The following is a 19,088-nucleotide window of genomic DNA, read 5'->3' as shown; positions in this document are numbered from 1 at the left end:
ACGATTCAAGTGAAATACAAAGGAAGCACTGTGAAGGCCTGGTCTGTAACCTTGACAAAGTTTTACATCATCTATATTTGATGTAAACTTCATGATTTATCTGTCCTCTGAAATGAAATGGCTTCAGTAATGTTACTCTGAAAAAGGAAGTGTGTAAGAAAGGGGAAGGGGCGTTTCAACCCAGTGGTAAAATATGCCTTTTCTTTTGTCTTTAATTAATATGTAGTGTGCAGTCTACAAAGACATTGAATGTGCCTCTGGGTTTCCCATTCTGAAGACCAAAATGTGATCACACAAGATTTGTCCATTCAGCCTGTTAGACCTGGTTCAAAACTATCCAGGACTCAAGTTCACTTTCAAAATTGCAGGCCCCCAACACAATCTCAATCCAGCAGAATGCTCTGTCTGCATCTAATAAAGTTTTTTTGTACATGTATGGTGCACTGATAATAGCAGCAGCTCTATATGGTGGCACCACTTCCTCTGTACATGCACTGACTGAAACCACAAGTCAGCCAGAAGAAAGTGAGCTGTATGATGGAAAGCAAAAGCAAGTTCAGTTGAAAATCTCTTCTATGATTTTTCTATCACACAGGGATTGCCACAGTTCCTGCTTTCATACTTTGTAAAATACTTGATTATCTTCTAATTATTCATTTGCTGGACTCTGAAGATAAATGATAAAAAAATCATTTTAACAAGTTAGCATTTGCTTTCCCTGTGAGCTGCTAGAGAGAGTGTGAGGAGAGAGGACGTAAGTGCTGCAGGGTGCCCAGCAGAAATTATGTCAGCACTGTGTGCACAAGGGATCCGATTTCCAGCCTGTTGAAGTCTGACCTTATTTCTGCTAGACTTATGATTTTCTGAATAGAAATCTGGCAGTCCATTTGGCAGTGAATGGGAGACGGGAAAGTTGGTTCTAGGCCAAAATCAACTTCTAGATCAATTAAACATGCTGTGCAACAGTCTGGGGATATTGTTCAATCTATTGTAAATACAAACACCTACAGAGTTCCTCTCAGAGCAGGGATTTCAAAAGCAACTGGCCAACTCCAGTAAAAGAGGTGAGACAGAAGCCCCGCTTTCTTGGTTTAACAAGAGGATTGCTCATTAATCTGCAAACAGGACTCGCATCTCAGTGTCTGTTACGTGACTCTTGACCCTCACTCTGTGCTGCCCTGCTTTGGCACATTTTCCAGAATGAGCAGAAACCTTTGTCCTGTAGCTCTTTCAGATTTCAAGTCACTGCAGGAGCAATAAGGAGATCTGCTCTTTCATTTGTTTTGATATGGAAAAGTACCTTTTTCTTTTACTTATGCCTTTCACAACCGTGAGTTTTGCTTTGTGCTTCAGTGAATATCTAGCCCGAATCTGTCTCATCTGCTGAGTGGTTCAGGCTTAAAGTAAACCCCTAGGGGGCCATGTTGTGTGGGACTCCTGTGCTCAGTCTGCAGAATCAAATCTTTCTTCTTAAGGCAAGATTTGTTGAAAAATCAGAGCTTGCAATATTTGTACTTTTCCACTTTGCAGAGATAACAGCATGCAGCTGCTAGCATGTTCCTCCCTGGAAACTCTGTATTACTTGGACAATAGCAAAGAAAGGAAGAACAAGAAGAGCGATACCTATGGCTTGTTTGTCTCAAAAACATGTCCTGCAGTTTGTATTCCCTGATTTTATATGATGGGGCAGGGGAATCTCTGGGGCATGACAAAAACGTCTCTTGCTCCTGTCTGAATTTTCTTCATGGAAACCAGGGCACGAAAAGAGCATCAGTAGATGATTCAGTCCTATTCCAGCATGAAGCTGATCCACATCCAGACTCAAGAACTACAGTCTTGGAATATCTGGGTGTATAATTCCTCCTCATCAAGCAAAATCCAGTGATGACATCTCTTCTGAATCTAGTACCAGATGCTTTTTGAAAGAATCATCTGAGGAAAAGACAACTTGAAACTGATACAATGTCATTCGCATTAAATATTTTAATATAACTCTCTGCAGAAAAATCTCATTATTTATATCACTTGTGGAAATGCATAGACCCAACTATCATGTTTTGTTTCTTACTATAGGTAGAATTAGTGAAGTCTATAATGCAGAAAGCAATGGCTATGTTTATTACAAAACACCGTCCCTTTCCTGAAGTGTTGTCTTACAGGTAAGAAGCTACAAATTCATTTTTGCGTTTAGACTGGAAATAAAGATTCCTAAAAACTTGCAGTTGTACAGTTGTTTGTCAGTTTCATCCCAAGAGTCTGGGACATGCCCACTGAAGCACACAGCTGCAGCGGCTGGAGATATTACCGCACCCACCACATTCTCCTCTGTCTCTTTGCTTGAGACTGCTAAAGGCAAAATATATGCCCACAGCTCAGCCACTCTGTTTCACAGTTTTCACAAAAATTGACCTTTGTGGGTAGCTTAAGCTCACGTGTGAACAGCAGCAGTAGCAACCTGAGTATGATCCTGCTACTGCTGCTCAAGGGCAGATGTACAAGGAAATGAGTTGAGAGAGCAGTAGCTGAAAGCACCGAAACCAGGGTGAAGGATGATGGTGGAAGACCACTGGGCAAAGAGCTATGTGGGCACAAAAAACAAACACCCATCCCCGGTTGTGCACTATCGTTGCTCTGCAGACCTGCTGGAGGAATTGCCTGCGTGAGGCCCTGTAACTGGCTTCAGCTTCAGAGGACAAAGGTTAGCCATGATCTGATATTTAAACAGCTTAAGCTTAAAGATAAATTGTAACTCAAGTGGCTTAAGGAGACCTTGTACAGGAACCTCCATGAAGAGATCTGAGAGAGAGAAAACAGGAGCTCTGAAAAGGGGGAAAGTTCTGCAAAAGGGTGTCTATCCACGCAGCACTAAACCTCACTAGGAACAGATTTTGATAGAATGAAAGAAATGGGGCTACTAGCTTTTGGTGATGTGAAACACTACAGATTTACAGTATTTCTGGCTAGCTACCAAACATTTTATTAAGGACTATTGTAAGGAAAAGCCCTATGACAAATGGAATATTAAAAATACAGAATAACAGTTCTGCAAAGCAAGAAATTTTTTTTATTTTTATTTTAATTTTTTTTTAATTCCTCATCAAATGATTGAATCAGCTTGATTGTTCACATGCTCCTGGAATAGTTTAGTCTGGAAGGAACCTCTGCAGCAGGCCCACACTCGGAGTGGAGCCAAATTTAAAATTGGATCCAACCTGCAAATTAGACCAGGTTGCTCAGCTATTACTAATGGCTAACAAATACAAAAAGAAATTTTTAAAACAGTTGCTTTCCAAGCGGCAGGTTTTTCATTCTTTAAATACAAATAATGTGTTCACTGTGCATCTCATTTTATTTCACAGGAGAATGAAGAGACCAGACTTCATGCACTTGATATTACTATGAGTTTGACCTTACAAAAGAAGTGTCCTGTAAGGACTAGGTCAGAAGGGCAGTGTGCACACCCACCCTAACTTTAAAGCACAGTGAGCACAAGACATCCTACGCTGAGGTAACTTGCAGTGTGCAGCTCTGCCTGGGATAGACCTCAGCAAGTGTCTCTCACAGCACAGCTAAAGCACCTCATCGTGGGATGACTAACAGCATTAGGCAAACTGAGGTAAAAATATGGCTTCTTTAACATTTAATTAAAGGTCTTAAATAACAAAAATATAGAAAAATATTTTAAATTAAAAAAACAGTCCTATACTACACAGAGAAGCAAGAAGAGACCTGCCTCAGCAACTTTGCTTAAGTATCTTAGACTGCATCTGTACTGTTTTCTCTGAGATCACTATGCAAATAGAAACTCATTCTGTGTAGCTTATGCCCTCGGTTAGTAGGTCAAAAAGCCAATTAAAAAAAAGGCCTGTTACAAAAATCTGGTGTTTGACTGTAAGCTTCATTGAATTCTCTAGGATCCTTAAGAGGAAAAATACTGTTCAGTGTTATGCAGACCACAGGCACACCTGTCCAAGTCTGTGGACTAGTGGAGAAAAATAAAGCTTGAGAAGTCATGCTTCCATGGCTGACTGACAACAAACAAAAGAGTCTACAGTAAGATATTTACAGCCTCAGTGTATCAAAGCAGGTTTGGCACTGTTTGTGTCATTTTACTTTTAGACCCATGTTTCCATCTCAGAAATAAAAATTATTATTACTAAGACAGTATTTGAAAACTAAATACTTCAAATAAAAACACATTTATTAAAAGCATATCTGTGTGAGAATAATTGTATTGCTAGATGAAACACTTTTTTTTTTTTTACTTTATTTCTTGCCAGTCTGTATTATTTAGCAACAAGCTCTAGTTCTAATCTCTCTACCTCTCTGAGAGCTGCTGATAATGGGCAATATTTCTTGTTCTCCAGCTGCAATTAAGAGTGTTATTCTTCCCAAAAGAAAGGGAAACATCTGTGCTTGTATCATGTTATGTTAACCACCTAGCAGCCGGATCACAGCACTAGAAACAGAGCCTAGCAACTCTAAAGGACTCAAGAGAGTAAGTGCCCAGAGAGCATAAAATACTGACAAGAGTTGGTTACATAGCCATCTCAGTCTGCCTTCAAAAACACCAGGCTTTTAGGGGTGATTCTCCTGGCATCAAAATATGTGCAGTATGTTATGATAAATCAGCTTTACAGGCAGATCTGAGAAATTAAATACACCTAAATTATATAGCAGGGACTGAACCATAATGTCAAAACTTCAGCCTTTTTCTGTCAAGCACAGGTATATTTAGGTTTGCTCCCAGGGGACTATTTAGCTCCTTTCTCCAATAGGTTTCTGGACACACAGGCTCTGAAAAATCTTCCTGGGAAGGTTTAAGGAATGCTGTTAGTCCTTTCCTAGGAACCCCCTCCTCTGAAGGATGCCTGGCTGCAGAAAGAAGTGGTTAAGCCGTGGCACATGTTACATCCTGAAAGAAGGGCAGTAACATCGGGCACAAGAGAGGTAACAGCTTAAATCACAGCAGCTCTTTTCTTCACCGCACATGGCTTGGAAGCTGGAGGTTTACAAAGACCACACCCACTCCAGCCAAGACAACCTGGAAGATTATCTTTACTAATAACTTTATGCTTTGGTAGTCCTGAATGAGTCTAGTTTGATGGCTCATAAGGCAGAGCGTGAGCACTGATGATCATCCTGATTCTTTGATGCTTTCTCATATGTCAGCAAGGTTCACTAGGCTCTTGAAAAGTAGCTTGATGTTTGAACTGCTCATGTTTCTGCTTTCCAGTGTTTAGTTTCCTGTAACTGTGACCTTAACGGTGATTTTTAACTTATATTTTAGCATTATCTTAATCATTTTCATCTATGAATTATCTGTCTCTCATCTCAGTTTTGACAGAATTCTTAGGAAGTTATTTCTGAAGGAATATATACATTTTAATGGCCTTAAATTAAACTGTGGTTCGGAATAATACACAGAAGCTTGCTGGCACAGTGCACTGTGCCAAATTAAATAATAAAAAGTTCGAGGTTTTTTTTTATTTTAGAATTCTGAAAATCCCTTGTAAACCATCAGCAGAATGACCTCCATAATGTAGTTTTGTTTTCAAGTAGCTTCTAGGTTAAACAAAAAAATCCCTATGCCTGCTCCCTGAAAGCACTCTCAGAACAGAAAGCTGCTCCCTATAGCTGCAAAGCTACATTCCACACTGTCCTCATCCTAAAAGCAGTTTATTCCTTCTTGAGCGAGCAACTACCAGGTACACAGCTCTGCCTCTCCTGTGGCAGGATTTACACACACAGTGAAAATAGATGTAAATGGCTCTTAGATGCACATCTGGAGGGATCTCGCCTGCTGTCTGCATGTCAGGAAGTATGAGGGTGTCCAGGCTATGTATGGCTATGTCAATACCCAAAATTACAGGCTATGTCAGCGTAGTGACTTCATGAGAAACTAAATCTTTGCTTTTGATAAAGCAGCAGAGAACATATAGTTTCATTGTCTGTTAAGAAGGGAAGGCATTTCAAGGCAATGTCTTTGAGATTTCTTTGAGATTTTTTTTAACTTTCTTTTTCACTCTTGTTAATGATTAGACTGAACCAAAGTGCCACAATTCTGTTTCCTATGTCCTCCTCCTCTAGTAAATTAAAAAAAAAAAAAAAAAAAAAATCCCACATTTTATAGGCCTGCCAACTACAGAAAACTGTATGTATTTGTGTACTTGGGAATTTTACACACTATAACAACACAGAATTGTGTAGTGGCTGGCAGGAAATTATAGCAATATTTCTAAAACACACATTGAGATATTATTAGAAAAGGATATAGGGCACACTTTTGCTTTGATGCTAAACATAAATTAGACCCCAAATTATTTCCACTGCTAATAATTTTGCTAATTATTTTTCCATTCAACCATTTACTAATTTTGCTTCCACTACACAAAGAAAAAATATATTATTCAGCATCATATAGGTGTGAATAAAAGTATGCAATATATGTTGTTCTTTTCTCAGCACTACTGATATGCAGTCAGTATGCGAGATAGGTTGGCTCAGGCATATCCATTTACTTCTTCCTTGGAATGTGCCACGGGGTCAGGCAGTGCACAAAGGAAAGTAGTTTGAGGGTGGGATTTAACATTTGTAAACCCAGTGCACTCATCTGTCTGCATTTCTCTCATGTTTTAAATGTTTGTCATACCTATTGCAGCAACACTCAGCAGCCCCAGACACACACCAGGACCAAGTTCTATACCTGCACAAACCAAGCAGTGACCCTAGTTTCAAAGACTAAGTCTACAACTTGTCTTCCAAGTAAAAATTTGCTTATTTTCCCTCACCGCCACCCATCCCAGTGTTAAGTCTCAGTAGTTCAGCTAACAGTTCCAGGAAGGTCTATTTTCAGGATACTTCAGCAGCTTGGACTTTATTATTCTATGCCCATCTTATATTAGATCAAATCAACACACAGCTGTGAGACAATTGATCTAGTTTCATAAAACTAGCCAGTACACAGTACCATTTCTAGTAACAGTCTCACACAATGCCATTGCACAGCCAGTGGATACTCACTTGATCATCCAAAAATACCCCAAATGATTCAAGGAGTTATTTGCTATGAATATCAAGAAAGTGAGTTAGTCCCCATGTGCACTAGGGAAGGTAGTCTTTACCAAAGAGCGCAAGAGAAAAACTAGATTATTTGATATCAGATAGCTTTCAATCACTTCAGAAAATCACAAGGACAGTATCAGGACAAAGCTAAGCATGAACATTTTTCAACACCTTAGCTGTTTTTCCAATTGTATGGAAAACATTTCCAAATGTGGAAATACCACAGTGCTGCCATCCAAAATCCATTGCACAGACTGCCTGACTGAGAACGCTGCTCTGTTGGGCTTTGTCATAGAGTGAAAACAAAACTAGACACTCTTAAAGAAACTTTCTCTTCACGAGAAGGTATTGCGGGCTAGGCTCTAGGCCAGATGACAAAACATGATACAAATGTTCTTAGTCACATAGACAATTGCCTGCTAACATTCAAATCCACTCTTCTAGCGTTTCACATTTATGTTACTCTCTTGGGTCTTTGCCTACATAGATATCACTTAAGATCAAATCAAGCAGTTACGACAAGCAGGGCACTTCAGCCCCATCCAGTAACTGAACCTTTGACACCATTTCTAAACACTTCAAAACACAGAAGAAAAAGAAGACAAAAGACACCAAAGCAAGGCTGGAACTCACTGGATATTCTTTGGGTAAAGGAACAGTAAAACAGTTGCCAGTACTTAAAACTATGTTCAGAAATGTCTGAGGCTTGTTCTCCAGATAGCATTTTGATTACATTTTTAGAGTAAGTACTACTTTCCCGGTACAAAATCTCCATGGTCCCCTGAAATCAAGCTCATCTCCTGTCTCTATATCCAAGACTGACTTTAAATTGTCCAGCTACCCGACAGCACAGGTCTTCCATCCTTCCATGTTCTTTTGAAATAGGGCTCCTCTTTCCCTGATCAAATGAGAACTATGGATCCAGACTTTTTTTTCTCCCCAGAATATTCATTCATAGTATTGACATTAAAAATACCTATTTTATAAATGTGACTCTTCCTAACTAGTCTAAATAACTAAATAAATGTTAGAATATATCTTGATTGGAACATCTATATATGGATACATCTCATTATAATTTAAACATTATAATCTATTTAAAAGGTAGATTTAATAATCAGAAATAATGCACTAAGTATAATGGAAACTACTGAGAATTTAATCCAGCACTGATGAGTTTTCCAGTATGGACTCCCAGTCCATGAAATGTCTGTTTTTCTTAGCATACAGTATTAGCTCTTAGAGAAACACATAAACTCCCTAGCTTCCCCAAAGCATAAGCAGATGGGTGAAATAATAGTGAAACACTTTGACATAGCTCATCTCTTTCTATGTGTGATTTAAAATCAACAACAGACTGCATTTTTCACGTCAGTGAAGATTTGGTTAGGACTTTTTCGGTCTGTGGTTACTTTCTGATATCTTTTCTAAATTATTCTGCCATTCTTCACTCAGGACGTGAATATGATGTACAATTCCTATTCTATATATAAATTGTAGAACCTATGCATGAAATATGTATTTACATCTAGGCCCAAAGACATCATATTTTCCACTGAAGCTGCAGAACATCTTCTAATGGCTTTGTGGTAAATGAAAAACTTGCCCAGTTTAAGAGGAGTTCCACTGTCATGCAAAAGCACACACATTTCTCACAGGGTCTGGCAGAATACCCATAAACTCCTGTTTACAGTCTGGTCTTTTTCCACTTTAAAAGAACAGAGAGAAAATACATACATAGAACATCAGATTTAGAAGTCTCTTGGTGAGTGTATAAAGATATATATATCTCCACTTATTTATGAATACGTGGTTCCACAAGCTCTACAGAGTACCATAATCAACCACAGAGTCGAGAAACATTTCAAATTAATAAACACCAGAAGATTTATTGTTCACTAGTATTTAATTAAAAACTGTATTATTGTTGCATTAATTGCTGTGAACCTTTCATAGTAAGTTATATAGAGCTGATTGGGAACATGTGGTATAGATATGTGACAATAATCTGTACGAATTATCCTCTTCGTTCTCTTCAAGTCTCATTCTCTTTTAATCTTGATGCCACAACAAAGGCCACTTTGAGAAAAAGATTGTATATCAGCACAAGTATTATTTATTACAATTGATTCAGGGAAAGGAAAACTGTAGAGAACTTGTGGGTCTAAGAATATTTTTCAGAATACGGAACTGTCAAGTGAGATGATAGCTATTAATTAAATGTAATTTAACTCACACTGTAATTTTAATACTTACCCAGTAATAATTAAAATCTAAGTACTAATAAAGCAATCAAAAAATATTTTCTCATTTTTCATAATTATGGAAATAGTTCCAACCTCAGATCTAACAGCAATAGGATACACTTCCCATACACTTCCAACAAGCACAACTTATTATCCTAACAAACATCAGTTTGAAATTACTTAGGTTAAGCCTTGCAAACATTTGTGGAAGTAAATATAAATAAGCCTTTGAACTTTTTTTATGAAACGAGATTGCTGAAAAACAAGAAAAAATCCCAAAGGGCCCAAAGCACAGGCAGACTGAGCAAGCATTTAAACCATGTGCACAAACCACTGGCTAGTGGCATTGCGTGTCCTTGAAAAACACAGGAATCGCAATAAGAGCAGCAATGATGTTCAGGGGAAGCTGGTCGTCTAAGAAGTGGTGAGAAAAGTAGAACTGGTCTGGGTGAGAATGGTGAGAAAATAAATGGTCTTTTAGTCTTTGATTCCTGATGTGTTCAGTCAAATGTGAGATTGCCCATCTTTTGCAACCTAAGAGGGACTATATAAAAGAAATACCTGCCTTTATCACTATTGATTTATCTTCATAACCAACACAGAAGCTGTAAATAAGGTCATATGGTTAAATGAAAAGTTCTATGAAACCAGATTGTAGCCTCATTACAAGCAAGACTGGTTCCCTATGTATTTGCAGCTCACAGATGGCTGATTTAGCTATTGAAGAAAGAGTCAAGCCTCAATTAAACTTCTCTTATGGCTGAGTTATAGGATTTATCTATTCTTCCCAGAGACATGCTTTTCCAAAACTTCAAAGGACCTAAATTACATCTGCGAACTCAACAACCTCTTTGAAACCAGCTGAAATCAACAACACTCAAAACTGACTTGAGCACACCCACACACAGTGTGAATTTTTAACACATCTTTCTTTGACCTTATAAACTTGGTAAGGCTTGAGTTTTTCTGGCTGCAGAAAAGCATCAGAAATATGTTTGATAGGGTGAAAATTTACAAGAGGATTAAAAAACAACTTTTTTTTTATGATTTCTCACAATTTCTAGAGTGCAATTTTTGCACACTAGCCATGAACAGTATTGCAGTCATGTCACTCACTTCCTTCTGTCCTACCATCTTCAATTTTCCACCCTCTGCAGTGTATCTATCTTATTCACTCCCAAGAATATCCATATGCTTCTGCTAAATTAGGTTATAAGTATTACTGCTTAGATTACTGACTGCTGAAATCTGGTAAACATTACACAGGGACAAACAAGCCTTTTATCTGAGTATGGCAGCTTAGATGCTTTTGCACACCAGAGAAAACATTTCTTCAAGCACTTGTATACCTCCCCTTTCCCCCATCTCCCTTCCTCACCAGACAGATCACCATGCACTGCCTTCCTTTCACTGCCTCCCAAAGACTCAACTTGTAGATCCTCCAAGCTGGCATCTAACACTTAAGAAAGTTGAGGCAACTCACATGTGTGACCAGTGCTTATTGCATTAAGCATAAATATACCACTGCTTCCTTGAGCTCTCTGACTGCTACTTTGTGCTTGTTGTATCCAGCTCTTCTTTATCTTTAGATTGGAAAGCATTTCAGGCAGGCACTTTTTTTTCTTCTCTTTGCCTGTACAGTGTTTAGCTCACTAGGACTAAGTGTGTGAATGAATTTTCCACTGCTACCTCAATATAAAATTATATTTGTTCCTTGCGATTTCAGATCTTGTCTACTCTGAACACAGGCAAGTAGCAATTAGCCTAAATATACAGACCAGCAGTTAGTTCTTTCCTTGTGCAACTGTATACAATCACCGGCTGTAAAACATGTATGATATCCAACCATCCACTTAGTTTGTTTCTTACTTCGTAGCTCACTGTGGCAGTAAATGGTTCTGGTACTGTTATTAACTATAAACTAATATGCTAAATATGTAAGACTTGTCATCTTTGCCATCTGAGCTATTCTGCAGCCATACAAGCAAACCAAAATATAAACAAACATGTAGGCAATGGCTACCTAATTTAGGAAGCACTCAGGCTTTCTCAAACTGCAGGGAGTCAAGTAACATGCACTTTTTGCCCTGGAAGGAATGCTCCCCTGGCCAGCAGACTCCAAACCACACCACATGGTTCAGCAGCAGCTGCTGCTGTGAGGCTTTCCCAGGCAAAATCCCCCAAATCTCTTCCCACTAGTTTAGCCATGTCCCTGCATGTTTCTGCATCTGCCAAGAAGTCCAGTGCCACAGTCCTGACTAGCATGAGTCAAAACCCCCCAAGCTTTTTCTTTTCTTTTCTTTTAATACATTTTTTTTCTCTTCAGTGACTGAAGATTTAAAAGAATAAAAAAGTCTTTTTCAAACAGAAATATTTTAGCTTGAGTTACTGGTGAATTTCCACTTTTTTCCTTAAAAAAACCCCAAACCTTAAAAGGCAATGAAAGAAATTATACTCATGGGTCTATGATCTACACAGATCAGAAATTGCTTACACTTTAGCCAAGACTGAATCTGAACTTTGAGACTGGTAAAGTTTGCTAGGTGTAAGGAGTACAGTGGGAAGAAAATACTTATGTCTTTTGTCAGCTACATGAGGAAATCAAAGACAAGATGGCCAAATTACCTGCCTTCTGCAGTGAACTTTACTGAGTATAAGTAGCTGTTGAATGTATAAAAGTCAGCTCTTTATGAATTAAAAAGGTTTCTGTGGGGGAAAAAAAAAAAAAAGAAAAATCAGCTGTTTCTTCTCTGCTGACCCCCACCCCCAAACCAACAAATGAACAAACAGAACATTATAATGGTATACTTAAATTGCCAGATCTAGACATTTGGGGACTTAATGAGCAGTAGACAGTGAGATCCTTCATGGGAGAAGAGTAACCTGTTATCAAATCTAAGACATATATATAGGCTGAACCAGGAGAAGTCCTTTTATGGAATCCATAAGAAGTTAGAGTCTGGTTTAAGTGGAAGATAATCAGTTATCTGTTTTGTTAAGTATCATTCTCTGTTTTGAGATCTGCTTTTCTTCAAAATATTTTTATTCATATAAATAATTATTTGGTCTATAAATTCCACCTGGTCATGAAGTAGCAGTTGCTTCATCTCTAGAGTCAAAAACAGTCTTGCTGGGCATAGCCTCATTTGCCATGATATCAATGGCTGTTGCACAGAGTCTGGTATAATACTGAACTCAGGTGATTTCATGTCAGGAAAAATGTGTTGATTAGGGGCTTCAAAGACAAAGCACTCAAGACACACCAGTAAGAGTGTATTACAGTCACTGGTGCATGGTTTCTGGACAAAAACCCAATGAATACGGTATTTGCCAATAATGTTTGCATGCCTTGTCTCTTTATTCTCCTTGTGAGGGCTGAAAAAACCTGCAGTCCCTATACAGAAAAACACGGGAATTTCTCAAGGCAAGAGTACAGTGATTACTGGTGTCTCTGACAGCAGCAGTACAGTACAGTGAGACCGACCTAAAACTCTTCCCTGCTCTAGCCAGTGGAAGAGAACACTTTTACTCTTGGAATTTCATCTATTTCACGATGTTTCTTGTTCCTGCTGTGTTCTGGACAAAGACATTGACTTTTGTGAGTCGTTCTTGATTCTCTATTCTTTAGAAAGAAAGAAAAAATGGAATAACTTAAATCAAGCAAGTCCAAGTAAGCACTTGTACTTGAGTTATTAATCCTGTTACATAAGACAGGTTTGCTTGGCATATAAACAAGTTAAGACCACCCCTGATTGAACGCCTGCAATCAACTAACAGCTGTTATGAAGGTTATAAGCAAGATAAGGGCAGCAAGCATCAAATTTTAAAAGAAGCCTCCAAATAGCCTTTGTTCTTTTGTACTTGTAGTTAACAGTGGACATCAGTAGCATTACTTTAAAATAGGTTTTTCCAAAGCACTCTGTAATTCATTATCAATTTGTTTCTAAATTCATGGTTTTCAATATGCAGGACCTACTCACTCCTTGCAGATGTGTAAGTGACACTGTGACTTTAAAAATGAGTGACCTAACATCAGCAGAGAGGCACCTGAGGATAGATGACACTTTCACAAGGGCAGCCTGGAAATGGGACATGAGTTTTCTACTCCTTGCCCTTACCATTCTGCAGCAGCAATCTCTGCCATCAGTTACTTGAATCAGGCATAGAGAGTCATCTTTAACTACCTGTTATGAACTCGTGGGTAGTAATATGCTAGCATTTGCTAGGATACCCTAATAAGTAGCTCTCTAGTCTTTTCCCACTGAAGTCAGCTACTGACTTCCACTAGGATAGAGACAGAACCTACATACCAGAAAACACGCTCTGCAAGGGCAGCCCTAACCAAGACCTAAGTTTGTTTTGAAGCTAAATAGAAGGTTTTGGTAAGTGCAGATGACAACTTAATGCCTAACAAAACCTGTGTCCATTCCATGACAGCCCTCCTGAATGACACATTCAAAGGAGACTGCATCATAAACATAATCATTTTCTCTCTCCTCTCTTTAAACATATATAGCATTAGGCACTTACACATACACATGCCATGACAAAAGACGGTGGTTTTAGGTCTCATGCAAAGAGATATTAAGAACACCATTTCACTGTGTCCCTTGGGACAAAAATTCTGATGTGCACAAGGAATCACGTTCTACATTCTCTCATCTGTACCATTGATTTAAATGGTAGATCAATCTAGTAAAAAAAAAAAAAAAAAAAAAAGAGCCAAGAGATAGCGAGAAAATTACTTCATAAATGAGAATAAACGACAATATCTAGAAATCCCTTCTGAGCAATTTTACACTTTGTGACAGCATAAAAAGCAAGAATCATAAACCTGGTTTATATACAGAGGATTGAAATCTAACCTGCAGACCACCCTTCATGGAAACATTTCTGTAGAGTTTACCTCTGGGTTTTCTGCAGTAGCAAACAGCAGATTTTCCTACACTGTCCAGTTAATAAATTTAGTGAGGAAATCACACTAGCAGTGGAGATGCAACTTGCAAAGTTCACTGCTCCTCAATTTGAAAGGAGATATGATTGTCTCTAAAAAAACCCCAAATTGTTCCTGGGATTGCTACTGTATTGGCAAGAACATCAAAATTTGAGTTAGGGTCAATGTTTGGTATGTACTGTAACTTTGAAAAATTGTCTATATATAATTTTACATATAGGGTTATTCTTGGCACCTAAGGTCTGTTGAGAGCATGGCGTCTTTTGGACAGTAATTTATTAACTGGAAGCTCTGGTCAATATAGATAAACACAACAAAAGCTTCTTTAAACACACAGGTGCTCAAAGCATTCACCGTGCAAGGAGGTTTCAGCTCTACACAGGCACAGCAGCTTCCCATATATTTTCACAAAGGCCATGTAGAACTGCAATGAGCAGAGCTCAATGCAGAACCTGTCCTGCACGAACAGCTCATTACTCACCTTGTACTGTCCTGTGCTTGCACTAACAGGCAAAATGAGACAACAATTTACATGGGAAATCAGACAAGTACTCTGTGCTCAGAACCTATTAAACCTGTGTAAAGTCTAAAAGCACTGCTGTAATATTAAAGTTGCCACTACTCTACCCTGCACTCGTGGGGGTAAGGTGTTTAGAGGCACTCTGCTTTTTCTACGAGGCAGACACCAGAACAAGTTATGCTGTTTGTATATTTAGATCCTAGGCATGTGCTTCTTTTTGTGTTTTAGGAACTAACCAACAGCTGTAGCAGCCTTTAGTAAGAAGTTTAGTGAATACCAGTCATGCTTATTTCACAGCTGTGCTTCCAAATCCTGTGTTACTCTCAGAAGGCAGTTGGGCTTTATTCATGCTGTTGCAGATGACCATCCTTTCAAGGGACAGCTCTCCCTGCTGAGGCACAGCTTTTGTCTTTGAACCACTTTCCTATTTCACGACTGTGAGAGCATATGAAAGACTAAGAGAAAATCAGCAGAACAATACAGATTTTATCTCATTCCTTTTTAGGTCATTAGAAAATGGTGTAATTACTCCAAGAGGAGCATAGTTGATACCATAATAAAATAATGGATTTTATACATCTAACACCACAATTTCCTCACAGAATGAATCCATCTCCAGCTGAGGGACAGATATTTATGCTGTTTACAAAAGCACACAGAATTATGAGAAACATTAGTCCTAACATTACATTCACTATTTAAATTACTGAAAGTCTAAGCACAGTGCATGCATAGCATTGTGCATCCTGTGACATTGCAAACTCCGTAGAATGTTTAGACTGTTGAGTTTGTCATTTCTACTACCCCAAAGAATTGAATTGCATTAGAAATTGAATAAATTGTTTTGTATCCATAATTAAATTCTTTCATTAAAGACATATTGAAATTAAGTCAGTCCATTACACAAACAGTATAAAGCAATCTACATGGAGTAACTTTGACATTATTTCTAACCATGGTTACAACTACTTGATTTAAATTAAAATAACAACACTGCACTTTCTTATGGTAAGAAGACACAAGTCTGTGTGCACAGTATAACAGCATCCTGATGAACCCCTGGAGAAATACTACCACCATCACCTACCACAGAAGGAAAGCCCTCTAGCAGTAAAAAAAATCCCTTTCTCACAACCCTGAGAGGGAAAAATGGTTGTTTGGCTTTTCAGATACTACTAAAAGTCCTGAGCAAATTACTATTCATTAACAAGAAAAGGAAGAGTTGAATTGGGACCAATGCTTGGTATGTACTATATTTTTAAAATTACTGATAAAAAAATCCTGGTGAAGTGTCTAATGATGCTGAAAGTTTTTAAGAATGTATATCCCTTTTTTTTTTTTTTTCCTTGAACTGTATGTTCTGGTCCCCATACATAGGTGTGGGTTTAAAAAACTTATACATGGCTTTGATTTGCAAATACAGTCATTAGCCTGTAGTCACCAAAACCCAGAATCCTAAATATACAAACAACATGAATAACAATGTATTGATAAGAGTAGTGAATGCTTATTTCTCCAGAAGAGCATTCTGAGCTTCCCGGGAAATGATGCTTGAAAGGTCCTAAGAAAAGAACTTAGATGAGTTAAAGTGTTTCTTCAACTCCTGATAACATTTTGTTTATGGATAGGGTTTGGATTGGTTGTTTTGATCATTTTGATCTTTTTTTAATTAATTTATTTGGATAGAAATGTTAACAACATTAACACACTTCAAGACACCCTAAGATTAAGTTCTCTTCACAAAGCCTTCTTTCCAAAGATAATCTAGTAAAAAAAGGACTAATTTCCTAGAGAAATCTTAAAAACAAAACCACTGTGAAAGACAGATTTTTTTTAATAGTCAGACATCTTTGAACCAACCCTTACATACAGCTCTTCAGTTTGTACATGTTGATGCAGCTCCCAAGCCCATGGAACTACAGCTGGGGATCTGGCAAACATTTATCTCAGGTTTGAAAAACTGATGTCAGGGAAAATGATGGTCAATCTCTCCCTACTGCTCATGGTTGAGCTTCAGACAGTCAATCTACAGTTAATGTTTTTCAAAGACTGAAGGGAGGGGAGATGAGTCCAGTAGAGGGAAAGGGAAGCCCAAGCTGAGACACAAAGCTTCACTTCCTGGGGAGGAAAGGTCTTAAAGTAAAGGGGCAGTAGAATAAAAAAGTAAACAGGTAAAAGAGATAATTCTCTCACATGGAGTAAAATCCTGCAAGCATGTTCTCATTTATTTTACTAGAGCAATTTATGACTAAAAGCAAGACAGCAAGCCAACTTTGCAAAGACTTTCTGGTATAACAGGATTTGACTGAGCATTACAGCTTTTCAAGCACTCTTCAACACCTCAGTCTAATCTCCTTTTGAATGTACCCAAGCAAATCCCCAGGGCTTTTCTGGCACCCCAGTCTGTGGAGCCGTTCAAGCCAGGGTGGGTGCTGCCCCAGCTGTGAGGACGGGCCCTGCCCACCCTCCATGCCCTGACGCACGCTGCCACCCACCCTCCCTCCCACTCCCAACCCACGCTGAGCTGTAATAGGGAACTGAACCAGAACTTCTGGAAAATTATGTTTGACTAGTAACCATTTCAGGACCAGTTCCCCAATCTGGTTCACTGCAGAGCCATGGAAATTGATGTACTGGCTTAAGGAAGGAGGAAATAAGCAGTCAGGAAGAGCAGAACCATCTTTCCATCTTTTTTAGCAGCAGTCCCAGCTTAAACTGACTGGGATGTTGTAACAGTAGCCTGTTCTTCCCCTTTCTCTTTTTTTGAAAAAAAGTCAGTCCTCAGATAGTCTCTCACAGCTGTGAGTAAATGAGGACGATTAGGTATGACATGCTTCTAAGGGATTTTCTTGCCCAGAAAAAATGCTGCTGTTGCTACCAACACTATTCCTAGAACAGTCCAGGCTCCAGGAACATCTGCTTGTTTTAAACACATGATGGTTCACAGACTACATGACATGCCAGTCTATAAAACCATTAAGTGAAAGTCTTCGTATTTGCCACAATATTTGTAGACTGTATTCTACCTAGAAATTAGCCTTCTTCATATGACTATCATGTTTAAATTGTGGCATGATGTAGCAGACACTTCCTAGCTAAATGGTACCATTAAATGAAACACTGCATGAGCCCTTGCCCCAAACCCCTTGTTTATTGTCCAGACATGTAAAAGACAGAGGAAAGAAGGGGGGACAGGAATAACTGTGGGGGAATAAATTTTTTAAATGCCCCACAAAACCCACATAAAATAATCCACTAAACTAAGACTAAATTTCTAGTCTACTAGGGATCTGCTTTCACCTTTAGGCTCAAAAATAACTTTAATAATCCATCCTTAGTTAGATTCCTCTGAAATAGACTACAAAACCCATAAACTGAAAGACACGGGAACAGTATCTCTTCCCCCTTTGCTTACAGACTCAGAAAACCTGAAAGAATTAATTTCAATATGGTTGTCAAAAAAACCCCAAACCAACAAAAAAGCCCCCCAAAATATCACAAAAGTTAGAGTTGAGCTGGGTTTTATGTCAAATATGTATCTGAATTTTGTTAGTCATTTGTTTATTTCCCCAGAATTTTAGTAGGAAAAGAATAGCATAATGTAATACTGTATAGCATTATGTGCCATATTTAAATCAGGTTTACCCCATGACATTAACAAAGGGCATAAGACAAAACACTATGAAGTCCAAGTCTAAATAGGAATAAAAATTCAATGATTTGTCCATGATCCTATACAGAATGAAAGCGCAGTACAACAGCATCACTTTAAAGCTTCAGATTATATTACTGTAGCTCAGTTCCCCAAAAAAAAGTTGAAACGGAGAAGATACTGTGCAACAGAATCATTATTTACTAAATTTTTACATCATTATAAAAACATTTTCACAAGCGTTCAAATTAGATTTGGTTAGATATATTTCAATACTGTTTCCTTTACTCATACACTGATCAGATGGAGAAAACAGTGAAGTTTCTACATTTTTCAAACACCTACAACACTATTAGTCAGCAGTTGCACACTGACTTGGTTGCCTGGGGAACACTTATGGGCTGCCATGCTTTTGAGGGATTTTTGTTTGCTTGCTTTATGTATATTTGGTGCCTAGCTACCCCTTTGAAAGTTTTGTGCAATTCACAAATGGTCAAGCATTTTTTCAAAAAGATGCTCCTGAGGTAGTCACATACGTGAGCTAGAGAGGGAAAAAGGGCAGCACAGGCAAGGTAAGGTGTCTGCCAGTCACAGAGTACTGAGGCTATTTCCCTGTGAAATTCTCATTTCAAGCAACATGATATGTTCATT

The sequence above is a fragment of the Athene noctua genome, chromosome 2 (genome assembly GCF_965140245.1).
Source record: "Athene noctua chromosome 2, bAthNoc1.hap1.1, whole genome shotgun sequence".
Classification (NCBI taxonomy): domain Eukaryota; kingdom Metazoa; phylum Chordata; class Aves; order Strigiformes; family Strigidae; genus Athene; species Athene noctua.
Note: the sequence above shows the minus strand (reverse complement) of the source record.